We start from the raw sequence: 11,098 nt of genomic DNA on the forward strand, positions 1-11,098 counted from the left end.
TATTTAATTAAGAAATAAGGCAAGAAAAAAGGGATTAACAGCCAGAGCATATGAGGAGCTCAAACAACTCAATAGGAAAAAAAAAAAAAATCTAATAATCCAGCTTAAAAATGGGCAAAAATTCTGAATAGACAGTCTTCTAAAGCAGACATACAAATGGCAAATGGAGATATGAAAAGGTGCTCAACATCACTGGACATCAGAGAAATGCAAATCCAAACTACAATGAGGTATCAGCTCATCCCAGCTAAAAATTGCTTTTATCCAAAAGACAGACAATAACAAATGCCAGAGAGGATGTGGAGAAAAGGAAACCCTCATACGCTGTTGGTGGGAATGTAAATTAGTACAACCACTGTGAAGAACAGTAGAGAGATTCCTCAAAAAACTGAAAATAGAGCTATCACATAATCCAGCAATTGCACTGCTAGATGTATAACCCCCAATAAGGAAATCGGTATATCAAAGAGATGTCTGCATTCCCATGTTTATTGCAGCGCTATTCACAAGAGCCAAGATTCAGCAGCAGCCTAAGTGTCCATCAACAGACAATGGATAAAGAGTTGGTGGTAGTATAAATTAGTGCAACCATTATGGAAGACAGTGTGATGATTCCTCAAGGATCTAGAACCAGAAATACCATTTGACCCAGCAATCCCATTACTGGGTATATACCCAAAGGATTATAAATCACTCTACTATAAAAACACATGCACAGATATGTTTATTGCAGCACTATTTACAATAGCAAAGACTTGGAACCAACCCAAATGCCCATCAATGAGAGACTGGATAAAGAAAATGTGGCACATATACACCATGGAATACGATGCAGCCATAAAAAGGGATGAGATCATGTCCTTTGCAGGGACATGGATGAAGCTGGAAGCCATAATTCTCAGCAAACGAACACAGGAACAGAAAACCAAACACTTCACATTCTTACTCATAAGTGGGAGTTGAACAATAAGAACACATGGACACAGGGAGGGAAATATCACACACCAGGGCCTGTCGGGGGTAGGGGGCAAGGGGAGGGAGAGCATTAGAACAAATACCTAATGCATGCAGGGCTTAAAACCTAGATGACAGGTTGATGGGTGCAGCAAACCACCATGGCACATGTATAACTATGGAACAAACCTGCATGTTCTGCACATGTATCCCAGAACTTAAACTAAAATAAAAACACAAAAGAAAATGTGGCACCTATACACAACGGAGTACTATTCAGCCATTAAAAAAAAAGAATGACAGCCTGTCATTTGCTATAACATGTATAAAACTGGAGGTCATTATGTTAAGTGAAATAAGCCAGGCACAAAAAGACAGACGTTGCGTGTTCTCACTGATTTGTGGGAGCTAAAAACCTTAAAACAACTGAACTCACGGAAATGGAGAGTAGGATGGTTACCAGAGGCTGAAAAGGGTGTTAGGGGAGGGGGAGTGGGAATGGTTAATGTGTACAAAAATTAGTTATCTAGAATGAATGAGATTTAGTATTTGATAGCACAACAGGGTGACTACAGTCAACAACAATAATTTATTGTACATTTTAAAATAACTAAAACAGTGTAACCGAGTTGTTTGTAACACAAAGGATAAATGCCTGAGATGATGGATGCACCATTTACCCTGATGTGATTTTTTTTTTTTTTTTTTTCAGACGGAGTTTTGCTCTTGTTGCTCAGGCTGGAGTGCAATGGCATGATCTTGGCTCACCACAACCCCTGCCTTCTGGGTTCAAGTGATTCTCCTGCCTCAGGCTCCTGAGTAGCTGAGATTACATGCATGCGCCACCACACCCAGCTAATTTTACATTTTTAGTAGAGGTGGGGTTTCACCATCTTGGTCAGGCTGGTCTCAAACTCCCAACCTCAGGTGATCCATCCACCTCGGCCTCCCAAAGTGCTGGGATTACAGGTATGAGCCATGGTGCCCGGCCCCCGATGTGATTATTACACATTTTATGCCCATATCAAAATATCTCATGCACCCCATAATTATTTATGCCTACTATGCATCCACAACATTAAAAATAAATACATAAATGTAAATAATAATAAAATAAAATCAGATTGGTCCAAATGCTAATACATGTGCTGCTGAGAAACCCTGAGAAGCCAGCCTCATGCAGGGCACTTATTCATCACCATGCCTCCTTAATATCCAAGCGCCTGGTTAACTAGTCACTGAGCTGAGAAATTGCACCAGGAGACGTGGGCTCCAGAGACAGAAGGGCTAGGGGGCACTGTCTCCTCTAACAGGTGATATGGAGGTAGGGGATGGCTGGGCTGGATCCCTTTGGCTGAGCTGAAAGAAGCCATGGCTCCAATTGGATGCCCTATGCATCTTTGGCTACTCCGTCATTATCACCAGACGGTGAACGCTTCTCCAAGCATTAGTTCCCCACACAGGCCGTGCAAAAGCAAAGAGAAAAGGCACTGGGCAGAGAGTCTCCGGGCACAGGGAAGTGTCATTGAATCTGGACAGAGGACAGTGGCGGCTCCTGGCAGTCTTGGTGCTGACTGAGCTCCCTCTGAAGCCCCTGGCTTCCCCTTGCCTCTAAGATTTTCCTTCCAATTCTATTTCTCACTGTTCTTGTCCCTCTCCTCTCCCCAGACCGTGCTATCCTTTGAGCTAACTTTCTCCTAGCAGAAAAACTAGTTCTGCAAGACCACATGGTACAGGGACTTTCAAGTCTTCTGTTGAGCATCTTCTCATTTCCTGATGTGGAGCATTTCCGACCTTTGTTTCTGGTCCTTTCTCCAGCTGGGGGCTGTCCCTGGCTCTCCGGGGAGAAGCATGGGGTACAAGTGGAAGCATTTGGATCCTGCAGGTCAGGGAGGAGAATCAACAACGACCATTTGAAAAGACTTTCCCTTATGCCAGGTTGAAAACTGGCCACCCACTGACTGGATCCAAGCTATGTGTTCTTTGACCCATATGGTATTTTTCTTTAGTGGAACCAATATTTGAGATTTTTAGTTTTGCTTGAGCTGGTATAATCAGCGTCCTGGTGACATTGCACCTGTGTTTCTGCATGATGGGCAGCTGCTGGTGCTGCTTCGACTTAGCATATTCAGCCAGCAGGCTTTCTTCTGGGCATGGCAGACCCCCCACTCACAGAGCACACACAGGTCCATGTAGGGCACCTGCCCATCCGTGTGCTCACCTGTCAGGCCCTCCAGGTATATGAACCTGTGACTCCCAGCCTTCTGTTCTAACATACCTAAATGAGAGCATTTATGTGTGTGTGTGTTTGAAATTTGTGCCATGCTAGGTGCTATTGCAAGTAGAAAAATAAAGCAGACAAAATGCTTGGCATCATGAAGTTTATGGCTGGCAAACATACGATCAAAATCATAGCACCAGAAGCTGCAACCCTGGGGTGAGTCCGGGGGAGAAAAAGCTTGAATCTGGCTGGAGTGGTCCCTGAGGACTGTGGAATCGGTGGTATGTTGCTTGGACCAAGAAGGGCAGGTGCTCAGCATTGAGGCTATAACACTGTAAAAAACAGACAAAACTCTTTGTCCTCATGTAGTTTACATTCTGTTGATAGGAAAAAGATCATAACCAAAAACATATAAGTAAATTATACGGTATGTTAGAAAGTGTTATTAGTATAAATGCTATTAATCACTCCAACAAGAACTCATGCAATTAGAATAAAAGACTGTGTGACTACCATCGCGAACACTCCGTGACGAAGATATAAGGACAGAAATGGTCAGTATATTGACTGGAAAACAGAAAAAAAAAAAAAAAAAACCTATTTGAATTGGTATGTAAGCTACAACATTGTCCAGACATGTCCCAGTTTAATTTAGATGTTATCACAAAGCGATAATGAGATTATCACATCATTTCCTGGCAGTACATGCCTGGGTGCCCTCCAAAACCTGCAACACCTGCTCCAGGTTCCTAGTTCTGATTTAAAAAGGAAACCTTGATCAGATTCACCTTTGGTGCTGGCCATGAGGAGGGAGCAGCAAGAAGGAGCAAGCCCCAGGATCACGCAGCAATTTGGTTTGGCGCCTGCAGAGGGCACCCGAGGAACATGACAATGCTCCCCAGACTTGAACCATTCAAATCCACCTTCCACATATGTTGTACTTCTTTTGAATCTTACTGTTCTGGGTAACGTTAAGTATTGTCAGTTTGTATTTAGCTAAGCAATTTTGCAAATGGTTTTTCCATAACCCTGTTTGAAACGTTTCATTGTTTTCCCATTGCACTTAAATTTCTTACTAGGGCCTAGCCTCCCTCCCTGACCTTGTTTTGGACCATCTTTTCCCTCACTCATTGTGCTCCACCCTCTTGGGCCTCCCTTCTGTGAATGCTACATGCTCCTGCCCGCCTCAAGGCCTTTGTGTTTGCTTTTCCTGCTGCCTGTAATGCCTTTCTCCTACTGTTCAGCCAGCTCCATTCTACCCTCTGCCTATCCTCAAGACTCAGCATCTATGTTACTCCATCAAGGAAGCTGCTATGATTTGAATGTGTCCTCCAGCGTTCATAGGTTGAAATTTAATGGCCAATGTGGTTGTATTATGAGGTGGGGGCCTTTAAGTCTGAGGACAGAGCCCTCAAGAATGGGATTGGGTCCCTTATAGAAGGGCTTGAGGGAATTCGTTTGTGTTGGTCCATTCTCCCACTGCTATAAAGAACTGCCCAAGACTGGGTAATTTAGAAGGGAAAGAGGTTTATTGACTCACAGTTCCACATGGCTGGGAAGGCCTCAGGAAACTTACAATCATGCGGGATGTGAAGGGAAAGCAAGATACCTTTCTCACAGGGTGGCAGGACGGAGAGTGAATGCAGGAAGAACTACCAAACATTTATAAAACCATCAGACCTCATGAGAACTCACTCACTATCGCGAGAACAGAGTAGGGGAAACCATCCCCATGATTCAATCACCTCCACCTGGTCTTTCCCTTGACCATAATCCCCATTTCCCTATAATGGGGATTATGGGGATTACAATTCAAGATGAGATTTTGGGTGAGGACACAGCCAAACCAAATCAGGGTTCATTCTCTTCTGCTCTTCTACCAGGTAAGGACATAGTATTCTGCCCTGCAGAGGACACAGCAACAAGGTGACATCTTAGAAGGGGAGACAGGACCTCTCACCGGCCATCAAACCTACAGGTGCCTTGATCTTGGATTTCCCAGCCTCCAGAACTGTCAGGAATAAATCTCTATTGTTTATAAATTACCTAGACTCAGGACTTCAGTTGTAGCAGCATAGACGCACTAAGACACAAGCTTTCCTTAAACACCCATCTCCCAGACAAAAGCAGCGTCCCCTGCCCCCTAAAGCAGCTTTCTATGCCTCCCTGGCATATTCCCTTTTGAATTTTGTGTCCCTGTTAAAAACTGAGGGGCAGAGATTGCAATGGAGGAATGAACATAACTTGAGACCTCCTGAGTTATGAGTTATTCCCAAAGTACAGAGAATAAAGATTAACCCAAGAATTTTACTTCTTGTGAAAAGAGCAAATTACAGAAGCTATTTTTGACAATAGTGGGATTTTTTAGCCTATCCTTAAACTAAACAAAAGTTTAGAGTTAATCATAACATATATACACTATTATTTTTTAAATTGTTCCTGCATCCAATGGTGACATAAACACATTGGCTCCAATAACAGAGTGAGATTTCATTTCTAGGTAAAGATGCTACCTCGAGGCAAATTGAATTCTCAAATCTTTCTACAGGTAAAATCTTGTTTTAATAAAAGGCACTTCCACATTTGTGTTTACATAATGAGCCTCTTCCCATATTCGGTCAGGTGTTGCCTGAGCAGACTGAAGGAGAGCTGAGGTCCTGGCTACAGTGAATTCCATTTGACCTAATAAATGTTGAATCGCCATTGTAATCACTGATTCTTGTAGCAGTGTAGGACATGGATCCTAGGAGAAGATTTCAGTATTTTATGAGCTGCCTCTTGCTAAGCTCAGGAAGAGATCTCCTGAGGAGGAGAGGCAGTCCCTACGTTGTCACTGGCATTACAAAGAGGCTGTATTTCTATTAAGCATTTAATATATACTTTGGGTTCTTAACTTTTGCAGATTCATTCAGTTCAAACTACAGGTATAATTTTCATTTCATAGATGGGAAAATAGAGGCTCAGCACAATTGGGTAATGTCTGTAAGTTTCTATACCTTATATAACTGTTATCTGATAAAGATAAGGATAGAAATCCTAGTTATTCTCATCTACACCATATTTTCTCATTCTCATAAAAAATTAAATACTTTACTTCTCAAAAATAATTCTGCCTCATTTCCTTTAGAACTAACTTCATTCAAACAAATTTTAGTACCACCCAAGTAATTATGCTATCTAGTTATGTTCATGAAACAAGTCTACCTATATTTTTTGCGTAATTTGACAAGATATATAGGACAACATAGCAATGAAAGCTTTTCTCCTTTTTATTTTAAGATCCCACTCCCCAAAGAGGGGAGAATTGTATTAAAAGCACTTGAATAATGCATACATAGGAAATCGAGCTATTTAATGCATTATTTTAATAGGTGTGTATCCAACTGTAACTCATCATTACAGACTTTATTTTGTAATTGTCTCTTTGCTGATGGGGAATGGGAATTTGTATTTATCAGACTCCACATTTGATTGGCTGCCCAAGAAGAATTAGTTCTCCTGAATATGTGGTGCTTGCCTCCCAACACCCATTTCCTGCTCTTCTAGCAATAGCCCTAATTTCAATGTGAGGACCCTCCCCTTCCTCCCAATCAGACCATGTGACCTGAGTGGACTCTCATACCCCCTTAGTGGTGGAGCGTAAGAACAGCCTTCAGTCATTCAGCAACTCATGGTCACATGACTGTTCAGGAATAAGCACAGAAACAAACTGAGGCCAATCAGAGCCTCAACTTCTGATTCCAATGGGAGCCAGAAGCCCTCTCTTCCTATTTGCTGTGAAGCTGTAGAAATGGAAGCTCTAGCATAGTGGCTGGCATCTTGCCATATCAGAAGTGAACTTATTTAAAAATGGGACCAACACAGAAGTGAAACTGAGGAACAGGGAGAGATAAAACAGGGCCTGATAAAAAGCATTCCCCTGGTCACACGGAGAGCTAAGCCAGCCCTCCCCTTGAACTTTTCAATGACTTGAGTCATCGAATTCATTTGCTTAGGAAAGTTTGGCTTAGTTATCTGTCACTTAAAATCAAAAGAGTGCTCACTGATACATCATGGCTCCATTAATGTCCGGACAGAGCCTGAGACAAGGGCTTGCTGCAGGGAGTTCATTGTGGGAAGTGATCCTAGGGAAGCCGGAGGAAAAGTGAAAAAGGTGAAGATAGGAAGCTGTTCCAAGGGCTATTACTGGGATGATGACCCTGTAGGCCGCTGGAGCTTGAGCCTCCTGCAAACCCTCTGGGGTCCAGCATGTATCCCTCAGAATTGTCCTCACTACAGAGACAGCATTTATCCACCCGGACCCATTCAGCCAAATGTTGGTCCGGTGCGTGTTACCTCCCCTGCACTTCCAGGTTTGATCTTGCGCTAGATGGCTGCGGGTGCTGCCTGTGGCCAGTAGAAAAGCCCCAGGACATGAGGTACTACTGAGGTCAGGTTCACCTGCCCACAGCTGTTTGTCAGTTCAATGCCAGAGCAACAAGATAGGTGAGGAGGACATAAGACAAGGCATCAAAATGTCCAATGCTATTAAAATTCATTATCAGCACCACACGTTGGTTCCCTAAGATTAGACTTTATAAATTTTGATAAAACTAGACAAGAACAGGGTTGAATCTGATGAAGCCCAACCAGGACTTCAATATCGATGTCTTTCACACACGATACTTAGGACTAAAGAAGTCCCCTTAAGGGAATTTTGTGTATCAAAGTCTTGGCGAATTGTTCCGCTGCATAACTGGGTCAGATCAGCTGCATGCGGGGAGTTTTCCAGAGAGAAAACTCTGGAAGTAAACGGATGGCCCCTGCTGTTACTCATTGCTGGAAAAATCAGCCTGAAAACAGCAAATGAGAGCAAGAGAGATGAGCCTTAGATTCCGGTAAAGGAACGCTCTCACCATGACCCAGAGTTTAAGGGTAGGTAGGAACGTGATCCTGGCCTTGGCCTCTGACTCATTTATACAACACATAGTCATCAGGAGCAACCACAGATGGTGAGGGCCGGTGCAGAACGAAAACTCAAGGCCCCTTGTTCAAACATTATTAAGAATTTCAGGATGGCAATAATGCGGGGATCTTCTGAATGCGGGATCCTGTGTGACTACACGAGCTGCACGCTTGCAAAGTCCATCCGGTCACCTAGGTGTCACTTATTGTGCTAGGTTCTGGGCATACACTGGCAAGCAGAACCACTATGGCACCCATACTCAAAAAGGTTCGAGCCTAGCCTGGGATGTATATGGTTCCCTCCATCAGTCTCCTTTCCCAGATATCTTTCACAGCATGAGCCCTCGCTATAGTGAGCTTGAGTCACTATTATGTGTGTGTATATATATTTATGTATGTAATGTTTACATTAATAATATATAAATTAAATATTTATTATATATGCATATATACTAATATAATATTTATATATATATGTGTGTTCCATTTGTTTATATATATAAATATAGATATTTATTATATATTTGTTCCATCCTTATTCTCTCTGGAGCACTCACCCATGCTGTACCCTCTGCCCTCTATAACTATATCAATAAACAAATGTTTATATATTTACATTACACAAACATCTGTAGATAAAATAAAATATATCTATAATTATATATTATATACACATAAAATTGCTCATGCAACTTGTTCCCTAAGCCCCTGGAGTACAACTGAAGAATCAGTGATTACATTGGCTGTTCTAATGCAGGGGTGGCGACCTGGCGATTTTGAAAACCGTCAGATATGTCTCCGGGGGAAGCAGGGGGCTCCTTGAGGGGCAGCTTCCTATGGGATTGGCGAGTATAATTTTAACTATCAGCATTAACTGGAATGTCCAAGAGAGATACCAAAAAAGTTAGATTTACCCACCTGTTTGAGAAAGAAAAATGCCTAAGCAATTTGAGCATTAAGAATGTGAAAGCAAGAATGTTGTTCAAATAACCCACAGGTATTTGAATGATACTGGCTGAATATCACTCTGTTTGGGTCTATTTTTTATAAACCAAATAACCATTTGTTGAGGTTAACTTGCTTCACTGTTGAATGTTAATACACTCTTCCCTCCACAGGTTTTTACCTGTCATATCTAGAGTTTTCTAGGAGCCACACCATGTATTCTGGAATAAGTCTTTCCACTTCATTGGCTCCAGATTTTGTCATGGTGTGTCCTTCACTACCTCTGCCACTTTGCCAAAAACTTCCTATAAGACCTCAGAGACAAGGGTTGGCTGATAGAATTAAAAGAAAGTTCAACCAGAGAGTAGTAACTTACAGATACTGAGCAAGCTTAGACTTGACCTCAAGCCATGGAAGAGGCGTGTTTCCTGATTGTCTCATGATCTTCCACCTTAGCAATAGGAAACTCTGCTTCTAGCACCGGAAGCTGTTCCAGGGTCTTTGTGCCAAACTGACTTCCAAAATCCATTGAGTCTTAAATCTCTCCTTCCAAGGAATTCAATTTCTTGGAATCCAGTGCTTCCACTGGGTGTCTTTGCCTGCAAGCAATTGAAACACATTTGAACTACTTTAAACAATGAGTGGTGATTTGCTAAGCAATACATGGCGTGTCTCATGGAACCTTTAGCAACCAGGATTCTATTTTTAGGAAATCAAGTAGATTCCTTTGTGCTAATGCAATTGTACTTTTAAAACATTTCTGCAAATTCTTTGACATCCTCCCATCAAAAGCCTACTTCCCTTCCTTTGAATATGGACTTACCTGGTGAGTCCCCTCTAACCAAAAGAGTGCAGCAGAAGCAGAAGTTGCCATATGACTTCTAAGGCTGGGTTAGAAGAGGCAATCTAGTTTCACCTTGTTCTCTCTGGGGGTACTCACCCTTGGTGCCCACCTTTTGTGCTGCGAGGAAGTCCAGGCACCCAGCAGGACCACATGTCAGTGTTCCAGTCAGTGGTCCCTGCTGAGACCCCAGCTCTCAGCCAGTATCAACTGCCAGACGTGAGTGAGGAAGCCTTAAGGTGAATCCAGCCCCAGCCACCAACTCTCTGCAACTGCACAGAAAACCTCAGTGAGGAGATGGGAGTCACTCCCAGCATGATGAGGTATGATAATAATAAAAGACTATTGCTGTTTCACACCACCAAGTCTGGAGTGTGATATATAACCAGACACCCAGGTAGCAATCAGGACCCCAGTATCAACTGCAGAAGTGGAAGGGCACTAACTTGCTCTTCCTGCTGCCAACAGCCAGAGGGTGGGTACATGACCTGGCGTCAGTGGATCTGTGGCTCTTAATTCTTTACAGCAGGATCTTCTGGTGGGGGGTTCTGGCCATGCATCAGTGGTAGGTTTCCATTTTGGAATCTTCCCCACATCTCAAGCTTGATCATCCAGCCACACTCTTGCAAGCCTTTGCCAAATGCAATACATTCTCTATAGATGAGGATAGCCAGGACCAGTTTCTGTTGCTTACAACTAAAAAAAGTCCAAATTGCTACTTGATCAGAAAGTGCCTCTGGAAGAGACTGCAAATGGAAACCATTAGGACATCAGAACTTCGCCTCATTTCTCCTGTCTGCTGTCTGCTCAACTGCTTCAATCCTCTTTACCTCTGCAAACCACCTTCCTCTACTGGCTTCAGTTATGTGTGGAGCAAAATGGTCTCCCCTAGCTTCCGAGATCAAGAGACCAGATCACACGGATGAGCTGGATTTTTCTCAAATCCCAAATCAGTGCTTAGGAGTAAAAGTCTGAGTGGCCCAGATTGGATCAAGTTCATCCATGGCCAAAACCTAGTGTCATGCTGTGTCTGCATGGCTGCCAAGGGCCCAGGCCTGTGGGGTGAGAATAGAAGTCATTTCCAGAACACGGGAGCAGTGGTGCAGTTCCTCATGAACTGGGGAAACAATGCTAGAAACTTCCATTTCATCCCAGATGAGACTGTTACCCTAGAGGGAGTTTTTCTCTGTGAT

General features: G+C 42.9%; 1 long non-coding RNA gene across 1 annotated transcript; it reads right to left on the reverse strand.

Moving 5' to 3' along the window:
- Nucleotides 1–3,389: 3,389 nt before the first annotated feature.
- LOC115892646 lies at nt 3,390–10,159 on the reverse strand. The gene is made up of 3 exons (XR_004052506.1): nt 10,018–10,159; nt 9,441–9,663; nt 3,390–3,507 (listed from the first exon to the last, which is right to left on the reverse strand). It is a non-coding gene; the product is annotated as an uncharacterized LOC115892646 (long non-coding RNA).
- Nucleotides 10,160–11,098: the final 939 nt, after the last annotated feature.

This window comes from Rhinopithecus roxellana, chromosome 13, assembly GCF_007565055.1.
Source record: "Rhinopithecus roxellana isolate Shanxi Qingling chromosome 13, ASM756505v1, whole genome shotgun sequence".
NCBI classification, from domain to species: domain Eukaryota; kingdom Metazoa; phylum Chordata; class Mammalia; order Primates; family Cercopithecidae; genus Rhinopithecus; species Rhinopithecus roxellana.